Source organism: Elephas maximus, chromosome 8 (assembly GCF_024166365.1).
Source record: "Elephas maximus indicus isolate mEleMax1 chromosome 8, mEleMax1 primary haplotype, whole genome shotgun sequence".
Lineage (NCBI taxonomy): Eukaryota > Metazoa > Chordata > Mammalia > Proboscidea > Elephantidae > Elephas > Elephas maximus.
Window position 1 is genome coordinate 36,227,786 of NC_064826.1, and position 23,204 is coordinate 36,250,989.

The window sequence follows — 23,204 nt, forward strand, 5'->3', positions numbered from 1 at the left end:
TGGACTGGATTTCTTTTTCTGCTCATCCTTCATCTCCTCTTCCTCCTTCTATTAATCATTCTAATTTGGAAAACTCTTTCCGTCTCCTTTGCATCACTCCATGTATTTAACTGTCTTGAAATTCAGAGCATAGAATTTGGACTGATATTGGGTTTAGCAGTTCAACAATTGGAGTTCATGCTATTTTACCACCAACCCTAATGATGCCTTATTTCTCCTCTGTTTTTCCTTAATGTGAAAGTAATACATGATTATGAATTAAAGGATATATATATATCATATTTTCCATAATGCTTTATATCCTGAGTTTTTTCACTTGATAGTACATCATAAACACCTTTCTGCATCAATAGTATAAATTTAATCTTTTTCAATGGCTGTTTAATTTTCCATTATATTTGTGTATTATAAGTTAGATAATAATGATCTAAAATCTTGTTGTAATATTATAAAAATTTTCCAAGTTTGGACTGCAACACTTCTTGATTTCTACCTCTCACACAGAAAATATTCAGAAATAACTAGCCTGTTTTTCCAGAGAAAGAAGCTTTCCCATCCAAAGATAGCCATTAGTATCTGTGGATGCATTGTAGTATAATAAGAGGTGTGCACGATGTTGTTAGAGGCTGGGTATATTGATAAATACCAGGGTCAAGGAGAGACCATAATGTATACCAATTGAGTCTTTTTGTAGATCGATAACTGTCATCTAGTTGACCCTGATTCATGGAGCTCTTATGTACAACAGAACAAAATGTTGTGCATCCTGAATCATCCTCACGATCACTGGCATGTTTGAGTCTGCTGTTGTGGCTATTGTGCCAATTCATTTCACCCTCACTGGCCCTCTACTTCACTGAGCATGATGCCCTCCTCCAGCGATTGATCACTCCCGATAATGTGAACAAAGCCAGCGAGTTAGACAATGTTTCATTGTGATCCATAAGATTTACATTGGCTAAATTTTGGAAGTAAACCTTCAGGTCCTTATTCTTAGTCTAGAAGCTTTGCTGAAACCACCACAGGTGACACTGTGTGTTTTGAAATACCAGTGACATAGCCTGTAGCATCACAGCAATACCCAAACCATAACAGTATGACAAACTGGCAGATGGGATTGAGCCTTTAGACCAGGGATTCCTAACCTTGACTCCCCAAGTCTCAAATGTCATGAGAAAATATCAGTAGGATGGCTGGGAGATATTTTTAATATTCCTAAAAGAATAAGCATAAACATATACTTGCCCATATAAAGACAATATGAGCTAAGTACAGTATTATATATTTCGGTTTTGCTCATGCTGCTTAACTCATGCTATTTAGAATTGCTGATTGGCATTTATGTATAAGTAATTAACAAAATATTTTAAAAACAATGAATTGCTTAAGAGTTAGAAGGCAAAAATCCTTCAAGCATCGTAAATTCTATGATGCCAAAGTAACAAAAAAAGGTTCTTGATAATGAGAAGAAATTATTAGAAATCATTAAATAAAAAAAATTTCTTAAACAAATTCTCATAGGCTTTGGTTCACTTTTGAATATGTTCCTTTGTGAAAAATTCGTCTAGATATTTTCCCAGGCCTCCTATGCATTTAAGGACCCGTGGCACAGTAGAGCAATGGAGATGTAGTGGTGAAAAGCTTGGAGGTAAGTGAAAAGTCAGCAGCCCAAATCCACCAGCCCCTTCTTGGAAACCACATGGGGCAGTTCTACTCTGTTCTACAGGGTCCTTATGATTCGAAATTGACTTGATGGCAATGTGTTTGGTTTTTGGGTTTTGGTGGTGCGGTAGTTAAGCAGCTCAGCTGCTAACTGAAAAGTCAGTGGTTCAAATCCTTGACAAAACCCACCAACTGCTCTGAGAGAGAAAGATGTGCCAGTCTGCTTTCTGCTTCCTTAAAGATTACAGCCTCGGAAACCCTACTGGGGCAGTTCTACTTGTCCTACAGGGTTGCTATGAGTTGGAACCAACTGGACAACAACAGGTTCTTTTTTTCTCCTTTTTTTCTCCTATGTATTTAGCTACCAGATGCAGGGGAGAGAGCCTGTGGACTGGTAGCCTGAGTAAACATTCCTCTACACCTTGGAGATGCCCTAGAGTCCCGTCCATGGATGTGGAAAGGACTAGCCCAGCAAAGTTTGTTTGGAATAAAAACAAAAAATTGGCAAGCTCTGGTGGCCATATTTGTTTATATCGTGATGGAAATCCCAATGATTTCAGGGCAGAGTATGTTGATGACAGTTATGTCCTTGAAAGAGTATGTGTGGCTAATGAAAAAAGATATAATAAAGTACTATTGCTATTGTGGAAAAAACACCTGCCTGGGTTATATCTTGGGCTCTGAAATCAGGGTGATCTGGATTTTAATTTCAGATTTAGTGTTTAACAGTAATATGGCTTTAGGAATGTGCCGAATCACTCTGTTCTAAATCTCCCCATCTATAAAATGTACATAATAATATCTCATTCACAGTGCTGTGCTGAGTTTTAAGTATGCACTTGCCCATATTTAGTACTCAAAAACTTTATTTTTATTATTATTATCATTATTGGTATTATTTCTCAATGACTTTGGGCAAGTCACTTAGCTTTTTCTAAATGTAAAGGGAAAGTCTTTGTCTAGATGATCTATCTATAATCCTTAGACATGAACACTGGATTCTTGTGGAGTGTGAATAATTTTAAGATATTTCAGAAATAAATTCAAATCTACCAGGGACTGAGGTTACGAGACTGAGATGTTCCATTTCATAGTGCCCTGAGATTTGCCTTTTCATCACTGGCATTAAGTGTTGCAGAACCTTCAATCCCATGATTACCAAGTTTTTTTCATAGGTGAGACATTTGTATCATTTTTCCTGATTTCAAAATGTCAATCTTGGCCAGCCAATCCTTGCCCCACTGCCCACCCAAAGGGGACGTGTGTGTGTGTGTGTGTGTGTGTGTGTGTGTGTGTGTGTGTGTGTGTGTGCATGTCTTAGTCATCTAGTACTTCTATAACATAAGTACCACAAGTGTACAGCTTTAACAAAGAGAAGTTTATTCTCTCACAGTCCAGTAGGCTAGAAGTCTGAATTCAGAGTGCTGGTTCCAGGGGAAGGCTTTCTCTCTCTGTCAGTTCTGGAGGAAGATCCTTCACATCAATCTTCCCCTGGTCTGGGAGTTTCTCCACACAGGAACTCCAAGTCCAAACGACACACTCTGCTCCCGGCACTGCTTTCTTGGTGGTATGAGGTCCCCATGTCTCTCTGCTTACTTCTTTTATGTCTCAAAAGAGATTGGCTTAAAACACTATCTAATCTTGTAAATCTCATCAATATAACTGCCACTAATCCATCGGGGTGGGTTTAATCAATCTTATTACATCACATCAGATGACATTACATCAGATGATTACATGGCAGACAATCATACAATACTGAGAATCATGACCTAGACAAGTTGACAGATACTTTGGGAGGACACAATTCAATCCATGGAAGTATATGTGCATTTTTTTTTTCTCATTGAACCTTGAAACCTTAGATACGTGGGAGAATTGTGAAAATAATGTTGGTAATTGCTCTCAGTGAATTCCAGGCTTTCTGGAGCCATTGAGGCTAGATGAGACCCTGAAACTATTTTCCTTAGATAAGCTTCAGCTTTAAACCTTAAACCAAAACTATCTCCTGAAGTCTTTTTTGAACCAAAAATAGCTTAATTAGTGAAGTATGTATGCTTTGAGCATTGTGCTGTTTAAAGAATTACCTATGTGACATCAAATTGATAAAAGCAACTGAAAAGCTTTGATGGGAAGCTTAGGGGGCAGTGTGACTAACATAATGGTGGTGGGATAATTTGGAAAAGAATAGCAAGAATGGTGGCACAACTTAAGAATGTAACGAATGTCACTGAATTGTATATGTAGAAATTGTTGAAATGGTGCATCTTTGACTGTATATACCAGATTTTTACATAAATAACGCGTACCTTCGGTGTTTGTTTGCTGGCTGTGCTCTCCCCCTCACAGGTGCTGCCGTGCCAATCCTCTTCCACATGTTGCTGTAAAAAAAATTAGCATAGCAGGCTTATAAAAATTCCTCCTGAGGGCAGGGCGTGGCTGGCAAACAAACACAGAAGGCATGCCTTCCTTGCTTAAAAATACAGTATTTTCACAAAAATAAAAATAATAGAAATAAAAAAAAGTTGGTAATTGCTAGGTCAAGCATTATCTAGTTCCTGCATAGAGGCTGTGGTAAACAACTCAGTTGTTTAGCACTAAGCACAGTGAGAAAGGAGACTGTTCCTTTTGCTTTAGATGGGATTAAAAAAACAATTTAATAGTGAGTCAGTGGTGTTATCTCTCTTTTAAAAGAGCAGCATATTTTTTCCTGTTTAGTTCCATGGCCTAAAAGTGTTTTTATGGCAGTCAGCCAGCAGAGGCTCAAACAACCCATGGACTACACGCAGGGTAGTCATCAATCCTTCTTTTGCTGTCTGAATGTTAGGTTTTCAAACCTCTCCATTAGAATAAAAGGTGAAATAAATTGCCAGGTTTAAATTTAATACTTAGCTCCCATACTGAATAATTACAGCATTGTTGGAAACCCTGATAGAGTGGTAATGAGCAGCCCAATCTATAATGTGTAATACATCAACTAAAATTTTATATTGGTTTCTTCCAAAAGGCTTGGCTTCTATGTGTCTGTGAAATATGAAAGACATCAGGCACCAATAACCTGAATTCTAAAGCCTCAGCCTACTCTTCCCAAAAAATACACACACAACACACACACATACACACGAAACAATAACAGAATGACATTACGATTTCATTGAAAAAATACGTGCAAACTTAAATATGTAAAATAATTCACAGAAATGAAGCTAAGGAGAGTTTGCACATAGATTTTCAATGTAAAAGGGAAAAGAAGCAATAAATAGCATTTTGAAATCCACTACATACAAAATTCTGAAGCCAGTCTTGATATTCCTATGCTTAAAGCCCTTCAGTGGCTCTCAGCACACCAGAATGAAGTTCAACCATGATCTCTTATTTTCACGTCTTTTTATCCATTCATTTATTTTGTGAACGTGTATGGGGCACATACAATGTGCCAAGTAATGTGCAGTGAACTGGGGGTACAATGGTGAACAGAAACGAATATACTACCTGTTACATTAGAATAGATTTTAAGTTGCTGGAGAGATAGACACTAATCAAATAGTGACAAACACATGTGTAAGTACAAAGTAATCAGTTCTTCAAAAGAGATAAATAATGCATTTAACACAATCTAGAGTTTCATGCTTGGGAAAGTAGAGGGTCAGCAAAAAGAGGAAGACCTTCAAGAGATGGATTGACACAGTGGCTGCAACAATGGGCTCAAACATAGCAATGCTAAGATGGCACAGGACTGAATAGTTTTTTGTTCTGCTGTACATAGGTTTGCCATGAGTTGGAACTGACTTGACAGCACCTAACAAAAACAATAAAGAGTTTTCAAGCAAAGGGAAAAGCAAAGACAAAAACCCTGTAGCAAGAAGGAGCATAATAATTTGAAGAACTAATAAAGGGAGGCTAGAATTTAAAGAAGACGGAGGTATGGAAGAGACGATATAGGTGATGAGAGGTAAGTAGGGCCCAGATCTTACAGAGCCCTATGGGCTATGTTTCTGTATATAAGAGTATTGGGAAATCATTAACATGTTTTTAAGCAAGGGCTCTTATGGTCAGATCTGCATTCTAAAACAACTGTTGGCAAGCTATGGCCCACAGGCTAAATCTGACCTACAGACTATTTTGTAAATAAAGGCAAGATATCACTGTTCATGTATGCATTCTTTATGGATGTTTTGAGCTACAACAGCAGAGTAGGGTAGTTACAACAAAGACCTTATGGGCCCACAAAACTGAAAATATTTACCAGTTAGTCCTTAATGGAATGCTTTTGCTGACCGGTGTTCTAAAGTATTAGTCCTGCTCCTGGGTGGAGAATGGTTTTAAAGTAGCAAGAGTGGCTACAGAAAGATCAGCTTAAAGAATGTTGTTTTTAGTAATACAGGCCAGAGATGTTTTAGAAATACAGCTAGCACTAAGCGGTGTTGATGATGAAGACATAGAGTTCTGGATGGATTTGAGAGAGATTTAAGAGGTAAACTATGCAGAAATCAATGATTTATTGGCTATATTGCGTGAGAGATGGAAGTTTTAAGGATAAACCGTATGTTATATCCTGCACTGCTAGATGGATGGTAGTGCCATTTACCAGAAGCATAACATAGAAGGAAGATTATAAGCTTAACTTTGAACATGTTGTGTTTGAGTTGACTTTGAAACAAGATGAGATGTAAAGTTCTCAGTTGGACCTGAATCTCAGATAAGAATCTCAGACAAGAAATTTGTAAACATATGTGACTAGGAGCCTTGTGCTTGGATGATTTTGCCTAGAAAAAGATTACAGGGTAGAAAGAAAAATCTAGCACCATGTGTTGAGGGGCTCCAATGGTTTTGGCCTATGTAGAATGAGATTTACTTACAAGGAGAACCAAGAAAGGAGTTTGTTAGAAAGTATGCTTTCAGTGAATTCTAGGAAAAAGAATGTTTTAAGGATAGAGTGATTAACAGAGGGTGATTACTGAGCAAAAAGTCCATTGGATTTATGATAGTAGAAATCATTAATGGCCTAAGAGAGAGCTTCTAGGTGCCAGACTGAAGTAAGATCAGAAGAATTTAAGATATATAGGTAATTCTTGTATACAGTATGTTTATGAAGAGAAAGAAATGCTATTTTGTATCTCCGTCTCACTGAGGCTAACTTTTAAGTCCAGGCACCTCTTATTCTGCAAAGATTTCCTTAACACCCCACCTTCATCCAGAAGACTGAATTAGGGGCTTCTCTCATAAGCTCTCTCACTAACTCTTATTATGTACCACATATTACACTCATTTACCACTGGCAGACTATACATCTTAAATTGTAACCCACTTGAGTGGTAGGGTTGGTTCTTTTTGACGGTTAATGCGCTCAGCTACTAACTGAAATGTTGGAGTTCGAGTCCACCCAGAGGCACCTTGTAAGACGGGTGGTGATCTGCTTCTGAAAAATCAGCCATTGAACACTATGGAGCACAATTCTATCCTGACCAAAATGGGATTGCCATGAGTCGGAATCAGCTCCACAGCAACTTTTTTTTTTTTTTTGGTGCTGTCAGAATTTTGCCGTCAATAACAAATTTTGGATAACAAAGAAAGCTAAAAAAGTTCCCAAAATGTTAAATACACGTTCCAAAAAAACCATTGTTGTTGAGTTGATTCTGATTTATAGAGACCCTGTAGGGACACAGTAGAACTGCCCCAAAGGGTTTCCAAGGAGTGTCTGGGGGATTTGAACTGCTGCCATTTTGGTTAGCAGCCAAGCTCTTAACCACTGCACCACTTGTTGTTGCTAGGTGCAGTTGAGTCAGTTCCGACTCAGAGCGACCCTATATACAGCAGAACAAAACACTGCCCAGCCCTGCACCATCCTCACAATTGTTGTTATTGCTTGAGCCTATTGCAGCCACTGTATCAATCCATCTCCTTGAGGGTCTTCCTCTTTTTCACTGACCCTCTACTTTACCAAGCATGTCATCCTCCTCCAGGGACCGATCCCCCATGATAACATGTCCAAAGTATGTGAGATGTAGTAATAATATGCTAATGGATGGTGATTACCTTTGATTAACCCTATATAAAGAATTATATTCCCCAGTGGAGCTAATTAGTAGAAACAATTACCCATAAGTATGCTTCAAGAAGCTGAAGCACATACATTTTTCCCAAATGTTAAAACTAAAATATTATCTAAACATGCATTCTTCCTCAGACTCTTTGAGCTGAGCTCAACTATATCAAAAAAGTCAGTATAAAACTGTGTGTTATGAAAACCTAGGAATGAGCATATAAAAAGTATTTTTTTACTGAAGCTTTGTAAGTTACCAAATTATAGTGTAGATGCTATTGTTCTTGTTATTTTTTGAAGGTGAGGTGTTTTATACCAGAGAATAACATGGTTTTTTGTTTGTTTGTTTTACCGTAGAAAATATACTTCCTTACATATTAGAAAAATACAAATCATCTATCCATCAGCTGTCACTTCAGATCTAAGGCAGCAGAGTAGGCTCCCAGGCATCTTATAGCAGTATTATATAAATCCTTTTTCAGAGGAAACACTTATTCTGTGGTCTGATGCACACACAAGGCAGTATTGGGGTGCTGATGATGTTTTGCAGTAAATTAATACTTTTTCCACCACAGAGAAGTATTGAAAAGCGAGAGAAGCACTCAAAACCCTCCTTGCCACTCCTGAACACCCAAGTCAATGCCTCATATTTTGAGGTCGGTTCTGCTGTTTCACGTGGCTCAAAGCCTCCCATAAACCTCAGTAAATGTTGGCAAGACTGTGTTTTAAAGGAAGTATTATTATTAGGGCAAGCAAAAAGATTTTGACTTTCAGAAAACATAATGAAGCTATTTCAGGTGTGATAAATAAGATTACTTATTAAAGAACATATTTGTACCTTCAAAATAAAATAATATCTCAAGCAGAAAAATCAGAATTGCTGATTTTATTCTATTCTTCTAGCTTTCTTGTGGCACTATTTCAATTAAGATGTAAAAAGCAATGTTACTGTGATGGCAAATTCCTTGAATGTTCTATTTTAAATGAAAAAGAGTATGTAATAATTTTTATCTTGGTTCCATGTAATTTAATATGTCAAAGGGAATTGAGAGTACTATATTCTACACAGTTATTTTTATTGTTGATCTTTTTATTATTAAGCTGAATCAATATATAACCTCAATTTAAAATGATGTTAGGTGTTTAGAAATATTTACTTTTTATACAACAATCATGAAGTACCTAAAAAATTATCATGAAAAGAAAGATATTTTACTTACTTTTAGTAAGGACTTACTGATCTGCAGTTTAAAAACTCATCAATGTGATTTTTTTAAAAATAAATCAGAAAAGTTCTGCTCTGATTTTCAGATAAAGTAATAAGGTAAATATAGATGTTTAAAAAAAAAAAAAGATGTTACTTTGAGGACTAAGGTGTGCCTGAACCAAGCCATGGTATTTTCAATTGCCTCATATGCATGGGAAAGCTGGAAAATGAATAAGACCAAAGAAGAATTGATGCCCTTGAATTACGGTGTTGGTGAAGAATATTGAATAAACCATGGACTGCCAGAAGAACGAACAAGTCTGTCTTGGAAGAAATACAGCCAGAGTGTCCTTGGAAGTGAGGATGGTGAGACTTTGTCTCACGTACTTTGGACATGTTATCAGGAGGAAGCAGTCCTTGGAGAAGAACATCATGCTTGGTAAAGTAGAGAGTCAGTGAAAAAGAGGAAGACCCTCAACCAGATGGACTGACACCGTAGCTGAAATAACGGGCCCAAACATAACGATTGCGAGGATGGCGCAGGACCTAGCAGTGTTTCGCTCTGTTGTACATGTGGTCCCTATGAGTCCGAACCAACTCTGTGGCAGCTGACAATAACAACAACTACACAGATATTCGCTCAACACTTAGAATTCATCAGTGATTTATAAGAAAGGTTGCATAATATGAAAATTCTGATATTATTTTGCTTAAATTAACCTTACTTGAAAATATTTACCTATAGCAAGAGAGAATTCTTAATATATTACAATTTGTAGCTGATGCTAATATATAAGCATTTAAACTGTTTTTTTTGCTGAAAAATCTACCCACTCAATAACTTAAAATTAAGTATTTCTTTTAAACTTTTTAATTAAACATTTCATTAAATAATTTTAAAGTATGATATCGTATTTCATAAAAATACTTAGGAAAATTTTCTAAACTGACTGATTAAATGTAGAACAGTTAATTCTATAATTAAATATTGCTTTGCAAAAACTACTTAATAATATTGAACAAAGAAGGTCAATGTCAAATTTATCAATGATAAAAACATATTAATTCACAATCCCAAACTGAAGATTAAAAATAAAGTTTGTAGGAAATCACATGGATAATTAAAATATAGTACAATCAAGGAAAAATTTTAATACTTCAAATTGTTACTGCTTATCCAATGCTGCATTCTGCAATGCCTCTTGAGCACCGGTGCTGCAGAGACTCAAATGAAAAAGACATGGACTCTGTCTTCAAAAGGCCCTCTGTCCAGTGGTAGAAGCAGATCTGTGTGTCAGAATTCTAATACCAGCCATATGGGGTATATGGAGTGCTCTGTAGCACAGAGCACCTTTCATCCGACTGGGAAAAAGATGCCAATTCTTGCACGATTTCCACTCTAGTTGTTTTTTTGTCATAAGCAGAGATGTCACAATGTAGTTACCTAATTATAATACAAGCAATTGTACATTTTAGTGTGAAAAATGCAGTCCGGAATACGGAAAACTGTAAGTTCTGCAACTATGCATACAAGATGATTAAATGCCAAGGGAACGTGCCAAGTAACTGAAAAGACAAAATGTTTAATTTCTTCTGTTTGGAAAACCATTGATTAACTTTCTTTTATTCTGATTTGACACTTTTCAGCCTATTGTTATTCTATAGTCTACTAACGATGATACTTTAAGTTCCTAGATGAGAAAAATGTCTTTAAAGAGTAGTTACAAAACTTAATGCATTTAAACACTGTGAAAAATATGAAAATTAGGGTGAAATGAAACAAATTTTACATAGAAGAGGCAGACGATAGGAATAGCAACAGTATTTGAGAAAACTAATTTCTGTAATTCGGAACTAAATCTGGCTATAAATATTCTTACCAAATATGCAATAATTACTGTACTTTTAAAATAACTTTTTATTTTCAAAGTTACGTGAAAATAGCAAAGATAGTATAAAGATCCCCTTTGATCCAGATTTATCAATTGCTTACATTTTACCCCTTTTCTGTATGTGTATATTTATGTAATTATATTTTTATATATATTTTGTGTGTGTGCGTGTGATTTATTTAAGAGTATTTTTTTTTTATGTTTTGAGATATCATACCCTTTTGTCCCCCCAAAATTCAGTGTGTATTCCCTAAGAACAAGAACATTCTCTTACTTAACCACAGTAATATGATCAAACTTAGGAAATTTAACATTAATACAATACTACTAGCTGATCCATAGTCTCCCCACCAGCCTGTCAGTTTGTCGCATTGTGGTGACTTGCACCTTGCTGTGACACTGGAAGCTTTGCCACCAGTATTTCAAATACCTGCAGGGTCACCCTTGGTGGACAGGTTTCAGCGGAACTTCCAGACTAAGACAGACTAGGAAGAAGGATCTGGCAGTCTACTCCTGAAAAAATTGGCCAGCGAATACTTATGAATAGCAGCAGAACATTGTCTGATACAGTGCTGGGAGATGAACCCCTCAGAATGTTGCCATCCTTGCTTCTAATGGGCATTCTGGCTGTACTTCTTTCAAGATAGATTTGTGGTTAGGTGCCTTTAGAGTCAGTTCAGACTTATATAGCGACCCTATATACAACACAAAACACTGCCCAGTCCTGAGCCATCCTCACAATCACTGCTATGCTTGAGCCCATTGTTGTGGCCTCTGTGTCAATTTATCTCATTGAATGTCCTCTTTTTTGCTGATCCTCTACTTTACCAAGCATGATATCCTTCTCCAGGCACTGTTCTCTGCTGATAATATGTCCAAAATATGTGAGATGAAGTCTTGCCATCCTCACTTTTAAGGAGCATTCTGGTTGTACTTCTTCCAAGACAGATCTGTCCATTCTTCTGGCTGTCTATGGTATATCCAATATTCTTTGTCAACACCATAGTTCAAAGGCATAAATTCTTCAGTCTTCCTTATTTACCATTCAGCCTTTGCATGCATATGAGGTGAAAATACCATGAAAAAAATACCGTGGCTTGTGTCAGGCACACCTTAGTCCACAGTGATATCTTTTCTTTTTTAACACTTTAAAGAGATCTTTTGCAGCAGATTTGCCCAATGCAATGCGTCTTTTGATTTCTTGACTGCTGCTTCCACATGTGTTGAACATTACTTGTACAGGCAACATATGTCTTGATCATAGTGATTAACCTAGCCAATGACTAAATTGAAGCTGCAAGGGAACATTTAATTTTTGAAAAGAGATTGTCCATGCACTGTACTAGCAATATCTGAAGTGCTAATATCTACAACATATTCGCTAGTGCCTTTTAACTTTGGAAAGCTTTCTTGGACTTCACAGCACATTAAGAAAAATGAGTACGACATAATGGAAAATTACCACAAGTCAATTTTTCTAAGATGTAATGGCATATTTTATGGCAATGCTGAGGTTATTGTACCCACTAAGGGGAAGTTATAATACAGGTACACATATGTTGATGGATTGAAATAGAAAGCATTAGATAGCCAACAAAAATTCTGACATTCTTTTTTGGGGGGGGGGTTGGTGGTTAAATTGACTTATCAGGTCGTTAGATTTATCTTCTATTCGTAAATAATTATTTGAATATTTTTTTAATAATTTATTTTTTGCAACACCTAGATATCTGATCGGTACAATTAGTAGTGTAATCTTTTAGCCATTTATTCATTCATTCTTGCTTGACTGATTCTCTAATGACTAGTCCATATCTCAGGTAGTGAAGTGCTATGTTACAAACCAGTGTTTTCCCCACTATACCAGGGGTTGGCAGGCTATGGTCCATGGGCCAAATCCAGCCTGCTACTTGTTTTTGCATGGCCTGTGTGTTGGTCCTCTAGTGCTGCTATAACAAAAATATCACAAGTGGATGGCTTCAACAAAGGCAAGTTTATTCTCTCACAGTCTAGTAGGCTAGAAGTCCAAATTCAGGGCATCAGCTCCAGGGGAAGGCTTTCTCTGGGTCTTCTTCCTTGTCATCAATCTTCCCTGGTCAAGTAGCTTCTCAGAGCAGGAATCTTGGGTCCAAAGTATACACTCTGCTCCTGGTGTTGCTTTCCTGGTGGTATGAGTTCCCCTGTGTCTCTCTGCTCACTTCTCTTTTTGTATCTCAAAAGAGATTGACTTAAAACACAATCTAATCTTGTAGATTGAGTTTACATTAACTGCTGCTAATCCCATCTCATCAATATCACAGATATAGGATTTACAACACATAGGGAAATCACATCAGATGACAAAATGTGGTGGACAATACTGAGAATCACGACCTAGCTAAGGTGACTGATATTTTGGGGGGATACAATTCAATCCATGATAGCCTGCAAGTTAAGAATGGTTTTTACATTTTTTAATGGTTGAAAAAATCATAAAAACTGTAATATTTAATGGCATATGAAAATTTTATGAAATTCAGCATCCATAAGTAAAGATTTACATAGTCATGCTTATTTGTTTCCTTATTGATGATAGCTACTTTCACATTACAAGAGCAAACTTTGTGTAGTTGTGACAGAGACAACATGATCTGCAAACCCTAAATAGTTTACTAGCTGGACCTTTACAAAAATCCTTTGCCATATAAACTCTCCATAATTTAACAGAATATTATCAGTTGCATACATTTTTGTAAGAGTCTGATGTAGAGATTCTACACAAACAGGAGAAGAACAAGGTGATATTACTTGGCTGAGATGGCTTGCCATCCCTCAACATACAGCTGAAAAGAGAGTGGTGGGTTTTGCAACTTGATTTCTCTATCCAGGTCCCAACACATGACTACCGTGAGATCTTGGGTAATTTATTTAACCTCTAACATTTGTCATATATAGATGTGGATATCACCAGCCATGCCAAGTTATTGTGTAGTAATACATTTCCTGCTTTCAATAGTATAGGAGATAATGAACTATGAGAGAGGATCAATTTTGGCAATTAAAAAAAAAAAGCAAACCTGTTGCCATCAAGTTGATTCTGACTCATAGTGACCCTATAGGACAAAGTAGAATAGCCTCATAGGGTTTTCAAGGAATGGCTGGTGAATTCCATCTCCCAGTCTTTTGGGTAGCAGCCAAGCACTTAACCACTGCACCACCAGGGCTCTACTTTGGCAATAGACAAGAGTATTTGTCATATGAATGTTTCTTCTTATGAATTTGATAGACTTGAAATTATTTCTGTGTGGGATTGCAGGAAGCCCCCAATATAAGGATCCTTTGCAGTCTTCCTAATTTAGATAATAAACTGTGTGGTAACTATACTATCTTTTGCCTTTTAATAAGTGCATGTCTCTGATAGTGGGATTCATAAACTGAGAGAAACCAAACTGGCAGTCTGGTAACAACAAAGAGATAGTGTAGCAGGCAATTGTTTGTGACTGCTGAGCCTGCAATTAAGTTCCATGAAAAGCTTTTTAATGTATTTGAGTAGTTTATGGTAGATAATCTGGGGTGATGAACAAGGAATGGGAACAGCCACATGTATCATCTTAAACTTGTAGTTTCTTCATAATATACTTCCTTACCAGCATTCCCTCAGGGCTCTGCTTCCATTTCCAGAGCTCTGAATTTCAGGTGCACCCTGGTGGCCTAGTGGTTAAGTGATACAGCTGCTAACTAAAGGGTCGGCAGTTCAAATCCGCCAGGTGCTCCTTGGAAACTCTAATGGGCAGTTCTACTCTGTCCTATAGGGTCGCTATGAGTCAGAATCGTCTCGGCAGCAGTGGGTTTGGTTTTTTTTGGTTAAGAGTTAAGGCTCTTACCAAAAAGGGTTTAGCATATAACAAGCAAGAAGTCTGAATTTAGCCCTCCCTCTGTCAAAAATTATATTAAAGAGAAACTGATGTCAATAAATTGTACAACTGTAAAAAGTTGAATTGGTAAAAGTTGTGTGATAGATATTTTTAAGAAGAAGAAGGAAAAAAAAGAGCAGCTACTGAGGCTGCTTATGGACAACCAAATGCCTCCTGGGATTTAGTTTCTGGGTTTGGAGGTTTGTTGTTTTTAGGTTCTGTCTAGTAGGTTCCAACTCCTAGATACCCTGTGTACAACAGAATGAAATGCTGCCTGGTCTTGCACCATCCTCACAATCACTGCTACGCTTGAGTCCATTGTTGCAACCACTGTGTCAATCCATCTCGTTGAGTATCCTCCTCTTTGACTCTACCATGACTCTCCTCCATGACTCTCTACCAAGCATGATGCCCTCTTCCAGGGACTGGTGCCTCCTGATAAGATATTCAAACTAAATGAGATGAAGTCTCACCATCTTTGCTTCTAAGGAGCATTCTAGCTGTACTTCTTCCAATACAAATTTGTTCATCCTTCTAGCAGTCCATGGTATATTCAGTACTATAATTGAATATATGGTATATTCTTCACCAACAACCTAATTCAAAGGCATCAATTCTTCTTCCATCTTACTTATTCATTGTGCTCTTTCACATGCACATGAGGTGATTGAAAATACCATGGCTTGTGTCAGGCACACTTAGTCCTCAAAGTGATATCTTTGCGTTTTGACTCGTTAAAGAGGTCTTTTGCAGCAGATTTTCTCAATGCAATATGTCGTTTGATTTCTTCACTGCTGCTTCTATGGGCATTGATTGTGGATCCACATGAAATGAAATCCTTGAGAACTTCAATCCTTTCTCAATTTGTCATGTTGTTGCTTATTATCTAGTTGTGAGGATTTTTGTTTTCTTTATATTGAGGTGTAATCCATACTGAAGGCTGTGGTCTTTGATCTCCATTAGTAATGCTTCAAGTCCTCTTCACCGTCCACAAGCAAGCTTGTGTCATCTGCATGTCACAGGTTGTTAAATAATGAGTCTTCTTCCAATCTTGATACCATGTTAGTCTTCATATAGTCCAGCTTCTTGGATTATTTGCTCAGCATACAGATTGAATAAGTATGGTGAAAGGATACAACCCTGATGCACACCTTTCCTGACTTTAAGTCATACACTATTCCCTTGTTCCTTTTGAATAACTGCCTCTTTCTCTATGTACAGATTCTGCATGAGCACAATTGAGTGTGCTGGAATTCCCATTCTTTGCAATGTTATTCATTATTTGTTATGATCCACACAGTTGAATGTCTTTGCATAGTCAATAAAACACAGGTAAACATCTTTCTGGCATTCTCTTCTTTCAGCCAAGATTCATCTGACATCAACAATGATATCCCTTGTCCCATGTCCTTTTCTGAATCCAGCTTGAATTTCTGGAAATTCCCTGCTGAGTTACTGCTGCAACTGCTTTTGAAAGATCTTCAACAAAATTTTACTTGCGTGTGATGTTAATGATACTGTTGGTAATTTCTGCATTCTGTTGAGCCACCTTTCTTTGGAACGGGCACAAATACGGCTCTCTTCCAGTCAGTTGGCCAGGCAGTTGTCTTCCAAATTTCTTGTCATAAATGAATGAGCCCTTCTAGTGCTGCATTCATCTCAACTGCTGTTCCATCAATTCCTGAAGCCTTATTTTTCGCCAACGCCTTCGGTGCAGCTTGGAATTCTTCCTTCAATACCATCAGTTCTTGATCATGTGCTATCTCCTGAAAAGGTTGAATGTTGACCAGTTCTTTTTGGTACAGCAACTCTTTATATTCCTTCCATCTTCTTTTGCTGCTTTCTGCATCATTCAACATTTTGCCTACATAATTTTTCAATATTGCAACTTGAGGCTTGGATTTTTGGTGTTGGATTGTCTTTTTTAATTCAGTCTGAGACCTTCCTCGTTTTTGGTATGACAAGTGATTTTTAACTTACACCTGGAAATTTTGGGAATTATATTATGAGACTAAATCATGGTTAACTCCTCTGACATTCTTTAAGCAAGGAAAGAATGGGTGCCACCTTGCTACTGCCAGGTGGTGATAGAAGTCCAAGTTTTCCACTTGGTCTTTATTGACACTTGAGGAGGAGCACTCATTATTGATGAGCAAGGATGGTAGTTCTGGCTACTTACCAGGCTTCCACTGATACCTCCTTTGTTGCGGTATAGGAGTGTCTGCTTACTAGTTCCCATGTGACCTGCACTGACACCATGGGGGGAGGCCTCATTCCTGTCAGGTGGTAGTAAAATTCCTATTCTTTACTAAGTCTCTTCTGACACCACAACACTGGGAAGGGATAAGAGTGTCTGGTTACTGCTGGGTGGGGATGAGAGTCCAGATTCCGTACCTGGTCTCCAATGACACCGTGGGGGGTAGGGTTCAATACCACCTTGTAGGATGAAAATCCCAGTCCACTACTCACCTCTTCTGACACCACTTCACTGGAGAATTAGGATACCTTATTACACTATGGGGAGGATTGAAATCTAGGATTCCCACTTGGCTTTGCTGGCATGGGTGGGAATGGGACCACAGATTTTTCTATGGTGTTTTGCCTGAATACAGCAGTTACTGTCTAAAAATTTTATGTCTTGATAGACTCCCTCTTTCCCGGTCCTTGGCTAGAGAGAACAGGCTTTTGTTGGAGTTTTTTTTTTTTTTTTTTTTGCCTACTCTGGCATTTCCAGGTTGCTAGCTTCTTTAGGAAATCCTAGTGGCATAATGGTTAAGTGCTATGGCTGCTAACCAAACGGTCAGCAGTTCAAATCTACCAGGTGCTCCTTGGAAACTCTATGGCTCAGTTCTACTCTGTCCTATAGGGCTGCTATGAATCGGAATCAACTTGACGGTAATGGGTCTAACGGGAGCTTCTTTAGCTCCAAGTCTAGCACAGATGAGGCAAAAAGAACACTCAGGGAACTCACCACTGTGTTGGTCTTTGCATCCTGAGATTTCTAGCTTGCAGGCCTTCTTCATGTACCTTTCAAAGTCTTCTTATGTTTGTTTTATGTAACGTCCAGGATTTTTAGTTGTACTTAGCTAGTGGCATAGGGGAAACTAAAGTTTATTTTTTCTTCCCAGATGCATAAATCTTTTTTAGGATCTTGTTTTAAAGTAAAAAATTTTGCTTAGAAAAACATTGAATTTATGAATGATTTTGAGTAGAGTACACACATTTTAAAATGTTAGATATCTCCATTCAAGAAAAAGATATATTAGGTTGAATCATATGGTATGTTCAATAGTTGACTATGTTGAACTATAAAAACCTCAACTTCATTCCTTCATTTCTAAAATTGGTTACAATTTTTTTTTGTTTTGTTTTAACAGCACTTCAGTTAGGAAACAGTAATCAATCAGGGCAATTTTTTTTTCCCCTCCTGGAAGATGGCATTCATAATTTATTGAAATAATGCTAATTCTTATCATTTTCTCAACATTTAATGCTTGCTTATTTTTTTTTTAAGTGGATTTGTGTTTTAAAACCTGTAATTTCCTAAATGTGGAGTAAAGGAATACTGGACTCGCTTCTTATTGTGCAAACTCAAGAATGGAAACGTGCAGAAATTCATGTCAGGTGAGAGATCCTCCCCCAGCACCCTTTGATGAATTCTCTAAGAAACCAAATGGTATTAAACTTCTTAATAAACTTTCAAAGTATGAAAAAAGAAAAGCACACAGGCAAAATTTCTAGTGCAAATAAGGTTATTTCTAGTCCAGGCCACTGTGTTTCAGGAACTGGTGCGACAATGTCGCCACATAGATGAGATGATGCCAGCTTGCTAGCCTCAGTTCAAACTTCTCAAACAGATGCTGCATTTTAGCTGATGCCAAGCCCTGTGAAATTGCCAATGCTTCGATTCTTTCAGATCTAGTAAATTTACTAGACTGTCCTTCTAATTACTAAAATTCTTGATCTGGAACATGTCTGGGTAGTATCTAGAAAAGAAAAAATTCTGATAAATTAGCTTTTCTAATGTTTTAGTATTATATAACTGTAAATTTTTCATACTTTTTATTATATTCAAGTTTTAATCCTATTAGTCTCTCCAGTTGTGTATAAGAAAACAAAGCTTGGCATAGATGAGGGAAGAATGGCCGTTCTTATGTCTCTCCAACTCACCCAAATAGTCACTTGTCACTTATAAAAGGAACATGTCCCTCTAGCTCTTGTTTGCTTCCCTGATAAACTGGATAAGAGCTGCCACTGTATTTTTGTGCCTACTCTGGTAATGTTTGAGATCCGTGTTTACATGTGATGACATGTTTTGATTTTTAAAAATAATTTGTACTTATTCTGCATTTCTGGATCGTGCAAAGAGAATATTTTGATGAGTTATCTGAGGCCCTATCAAGCATGACTAAAAAATTAGAGTTATGCTCCTTTGGACAATTTTGTTCCTAACAGATATATCAATGTAAATTGAAAGAGTTTTATTGAATTTATTTCAACAGAGGCATATTGGAAATGTTAGGATGGGATTTTATTACCATTGCACCACTGTATCATGGTTAGCTCACCATGGTTGGAGTGAATATTCTTGACTGGTGGAAAATTATCATTTTCTGTCACCTTTCTCTAGAGAACAGAAAAAGAAAAAAAAAAACATGTTCATAATACAATTTTATTGTCAAAACCCAGAAGTGCCTTCAATGAAAAGCTGCTCAGCTAACTAATTATTGCCAGATGAATAATTCTAAAACCCAAATCATCATTTTGGCGGCTATCCACTAATATTTATTTGGTTTATATTTATGAATCTCAGAGATAAAATCGTTTAGATACTTAGAGATATATTTTGAAATCTATTCTTAGACTGTTTCATTATTTGACATTTCACAACCTATGGGTGCTATATTAAGACTTTTTAAATGACTATATTGGATGTTTAAAATGGTTTTGACTTTTCAAGGCTAAAATGTTCACATAATACTATACAGATTTTGTTCACCATATAATCTGGTATTTGAGAACATCCAGAGATAAATTTTGAGGAAATACCGGTCCTGCCCATAATAACAATTTTCCAGTGGTGAACCCTTTGACCACTCAAGGTGGCAAGGGTTCCCCCCAGTGCAGGAGTGAGAGCAGTGCATGGCTCTCTCCTCAAGCACTTGCCATGCTTTGAAACCTAGAAAGACTGAGTCTTGTTCCTGTAGCCTGGTGAAGTTAAGAACACAGCTCATTCAGCTTACTGTGCTAACCCTTCTTCCCATCAAGTCCCAAAAATCTTCTCAAGAATAAGACAAGGGCTATAATATCCTTTCCAATCTCTCTGTTGGCCTCACCTGCTGGTGTTCGTACATCAAAACAAGTCCCTTCCCATTCCCACAAAAACAAAAGCACCCAACCAGAACAACACACTTAAACTGGTGCCAGCAGAGGTCACGGGCCCACAGGCTCCAGAAAAAGTCATTTATTTTGGGCTCAGTTAGCAGTCCAATACCTGAGAGGAACACAAAAGCTACACAAGTCATGAATCCCACATCTGCAGCTCTGCCTTCCTACTTCACTCTCCATTAGCCTGGCTTACCTTTCTGACCTCCCATTTGTCCCAAGCTTATTTGTGAAAATAGCTGCTTTAATTTCTTTCTCTGGTTTAGCATTCCTCAGACCGTGCTCACACTGTGTGAATTGGTTTAATGGCCCTTCTCCTGAACTGCCCCCTAGAGGCCACAGGTTAGCATTGCTGTGCCTGTCTGGCCTTGGAGGTTTGGTGGCCTATCCTGAAATGGTGGCTGCCAACAGCCGGCACATAGTAAGTACCTGATGAAAGTTTCTTGATGAGTCTGGCAAGAATAAATTATTTTATTATAGAACTGCCCTGTTCTGCAGCTGTTTCTTATCCATTTCTGTCCCACCACATTGTTGTGGCGCCTTTCCCAAGGCTTCAGCTGAGCTACAACCTGACTATAAATTAGATGCCTCTGGAAAACGCGTGTGTTAAACTTCTTGTGATAATAGTTTTTTTTGGCAGGGGGAGGTTATGTTGTTTTAGGAAAGCCTTTGGCTATGTGCAACGCTGGCTCAGCCTTTACTCCCATTGAGCATGACATTTGAGCCACCTAACTTGGATTTGTATTGGAAAAGCCGTATTCATTTTCACACAACCTCAGCTACACAACAACATAAAAGCAGCCTACTTGGGATACATGGACAAATGTGAGTTAAATATTTTGAAGTTACAAACAAACACACAATAGCTAGTGAAAGTAAGCCTGCCTGCATCTTCAACTATGGATGACATGTCTATACACACCTTCTCAGAAGAAGCCTATCTCCTTTGTCATTTACTGTCCAAAGGATGCTCCTCATATTTTAAATGTTGGTTTTAAGATCTAAGTAAGCATCATTTTAATCTTGGGAGAACCTACATCACTTGCAGACAGACCTGAAAAATATCTACATTTATGCCTTCATATTAACAAATTCTACTATTTACAGGACAGCAGCAACTGACCAGTTTCCCTGTTTAGATGAATAGGGTGCACACTCTTTAAGAATCTCTACAAAAAAAAAAAATCAAAAGAAAAGTAAAACTCTGAGAGCTGAAATGGACTTTCATATTATGTACTGTCAGTATGTTCTGCATCTCTACCTAATTATAAACTTCCCAGGGAAAAGGCATTGTTTCTTACTCCTTCTGCTTTGCTCACTGTGGCATCTACAACAGTATCCACTCAGCAGCCTCTGAATAATAAGCACCGTTGAACACGCTCCTCCTGGACTAGGACGCTTCCTCAGTTTAGACATCTTTCCATTGATTTGTCAGTTCCATTAAATCAGGGTTTCTTAACCAAGGCTCATTGATAGAATTCAGGGAGGCGTGTTTTGGGGTGGGAAAACATTGAAATACTTATTTTTACAAACTAATACCCAAATTTAAGGTACCTTGGTGGTGCAATGATTAAGCACTCATCTGCTAACTGAACGTTTGGAGGCCCGAACCCACCCAGCAGCTCCACCGAGAAAGATCTGGCAACCTGCTTTCAGAAAGATTACAGCCAAGGAAACTCAATTGGGCAGTTCTACTCAGTCACATGGGTTTGCTATGAGTCAGAATCGACTCCATGACACAAAACTACCACAACAACATACCCAAATTTAGCATTGCCTTTAATTATGATGGTAGGCAGCAACACAGAATAATAGTATTCATGACTTTAATAAAAATCAGAGATGATTTTATATTGTATTATAGTCATTGCCAGTCTTTAAGTATTTTTTACACTCATAACTCTTTCAAATTATGTGAATTACTAGGTCAGTCAATAGGTCACATATGATTAAACTTGTCCCATTTACAGACACTAATGTAACCCAGCTGCCAACTCTTAGGCAACTCTGTGCCTGGAGATCAGCCAGGCACCTAATAGTAAAGTTGCATGCATTTACATCAGTGATTCAAATATCTATACCACGTTTCAGTATTCCCTGTATACAATTGTTTATTGATTAATATGTATAATGAGGTTAGTCAAAGACTACCCCATAGTTTAATATTCTTACCCTAAATGACAAGAAAAATTAGAAGGTTTATTGATCTTTAACTAATAAACCTTCTAATTTTCCTTGCCATTTTCTCCTAATTGATAATTTTGTCCATAAAGGAGTAAAACTTTGTTTTCATGTGCTGGTATGGTACAAAAAAAATTCCATGAAGACTTGCATTACATGGCTAAGGTAAAGATTTTTCGAATTCGAAAAGAGGGAATTGCTCTTTGCTATTAACCTTTCAAAAAGAGAATAGAATAGTAAATGTGAAAGTAGAAAAGATCAGTTAAACCAAGAATTTGGCTTATAGACAAAGAAATATTTCTGCAACGAACTGAGTCCAGAGAAATCAATTTTGGGTTATAGATAGAGTTTTATGATCATTATTTTATAGAATGCACATTTAAGATTGCCATTATTCAGGAACTCATTTCCAAGGTCTCTGTCCCATAATAATATCTAGAATTTTCTCAGAAAGAATTATCATTTATTCAAGCTGAGTCTGACCTGAGCTGACTCCTGTACTTTATGAAACAAAGTCACACTTAGTAAAAGTTGAGGGCTGAGTGATCAACTGAAACAGAAACTTTATGCATGAGACCATTGATTATTTACTATTGGGCTGGGTATAAAATCATCTGCTATTAGTGGAAGATTTGGTAACACCGTATGGACATGATGGTTCTGTAGGATTGTTACCAAAACAACATACTTTGCCATAAATGAACAATAAGATGATTTATCTGAGGAATTAAAATTCATCCTGGTAGAACACTGCAATCTTGCTGTTTTTCTGTGACAGAAATGCTTTCATGAACTCAGAAATGTATTATACACCATTTCCTATAGTATTGTATTCTCACAATTTAATAGGGGAGCTCTAAGCTATGTCACCAAGAAGTTTCACAGCCTTTGAAAAGTATAGGAAGTAAATAGAACTAATAACATTATTAGTTCTGTTTTAC